Here is a 1,906-nt window from a genome sequence, read left to right on the forward strand (position 1 = left end):
AATACATTATTCTTTATGATCATATATCTATAAGCTATTCTTTCTCTCATGGAGGATGTTGTGAATGTGTGTCTGTGTGTTGTGGGAGGGGAGTTTGGGGATTGTATGGATGAGGAGGAGGTATTTTTAGAATAAGAATCATTTGTTTATGATCGAGTTTGAAGTAGAGTGTTATTATATTTCCTAAGGCTCTCATTTAAATTTGAAGGTGGAGAAAATTCAATTTTGCTATTATAATTAGTGAATATTTTTCAAGACTAAAATTCAACACTTTTTTGAAACTATCCTCTTTTGGAAGACCCAGCGGGTTGGTTCCATAGCACCCTTTAGTAGATAGAAGAAATTACTGATTACATTTCCTTGTATCTGAAGTCAACTATAGAACAAAATCTTGAAATGAGTTCTGATTCGGAGGACTCTGATTGATCCTGAAAGCTTCAGTAGTTATTTTGGAGAAAGAAGATGTAGAACATTTCTAAAGCAAGGAAGAGAGGTGGATGCAGGCAAATAATTTCTCCAAATCAGAGAGAGGTGGCGAGAAAATTAGGGTAGTTTTAAAAGGAGGAGCTTAGAGAGTAACGAATCTGTTCAGAAGGGAAAATGAGGCTTTACCACCTGGGTGCATGGATCCAAGTGGGCGAATATAGCAAAGGATCATATTGGTTATCATGCAGAGCTGAGTCATACCCTGGAGGTTATTGAAGGAAAATCTTATGCCTGCTCTCATGGACCCACTAATTCTGGTGGGTCTTCACTTTTTCACCTGCAAACACTTTGCTCATTGACTACTTTCTGGGAGGACAAAAGTTTCTGCTTCGATACTTTGGTTGGTCTGATTTGATTACCTCATGTGGATACCTCAGGCTACCCAATACCCTTGAGCAAAGAATTTAGGGTTGGATCTCTGCAAACCTAGGGAGACAATGATGGTAAAGCTGCCACCCCAGGACTGCCTGTGTGGAGGGACAAATGTGAAATTGAACCAGCTTGGGACCATCCTGGAGCTATGACAGTTGTTAATGACTGCCTTGCTCATTCTTTTTTGTGATGTGACTAAGGAACAATTCTCTCTCAAGCACAAACTGGCCAGGAAATAAGAGAAAATGTCCACATAGAATGGACATTCCTGAGATTTGCAGAAACTAGAAAACTAACCACAAGAGACTGATAGAGTCACCAGGTCATGGAGCTTATGATAAGGTGAAACAGTCATGCTCAGCTTAACAACAGGTATTCATTCTGAGAAATGCACTGTTAGGCAGTTTCAACATTGTGGGAACATCATAGAGTGCACTTACAGCAGCCTAGATGGCATAGGCTATACACACTTAGGCTTTATGGTGTAGTTTATTACCCCTAGGTTACAAACCTGCACAGTATGTTATTGTACTGAATATTGTAGGCAATTGTAAGACAATGGTAAGTATTTGTGTATCTTAACATAGAAAAAGTACAGTCAAAATATGGCCAAAATGATAAAAAATGGTACACCTGTGCAAGGCACTCATGAATGGTGCTTGCAGGGCTGGAAGTTGCTCTCGTGAGTCAGTGGGTGAGTGGTGAGTAAATGTGAGGGCCTAGGACATTACTATGCACAACTATACTTTATAAACTCTGTATAGTTAGGCTATACTAATATGCAAAAAAATTAACCTTAGCTTACTGTAACTTTTTACTGTATAAACTTTTTAAAGTTGTAACTTTTTGATTTTTGTAATAACACTTAGCTTAAAACACTAGCATATTGTACAACTGTACAAAAATTTTTTTATATCCTTGTTTTATAAGCTTTTTTCTATTTTTAAAATTATATATTTTTTATTTTTAAACTTTTCTATTTTAAAAATAGAAAAAATATATATATTTTTTATTTTTAAACTTTTCTATTTTAAAAATAGAAAAAATA

This window comes from Mandrillus leucophaeus, unplaced genomic scaffold (genome assembly GCF_000951045.1).
Source record: "Mandrillus leucophaeus isolate KB7577 unplaced genomic scaffold, Mleu.le_1.0 Scaffold19, whole genome shotgun sequence".
Classification (NCBI taxonomy): domain Eukaryota; kingdom Metazoa; phylum Chordata; class Mammalia; order Primates; family Cercopithecidae; genus Mandrillus; species Mandrillus leucophaeus.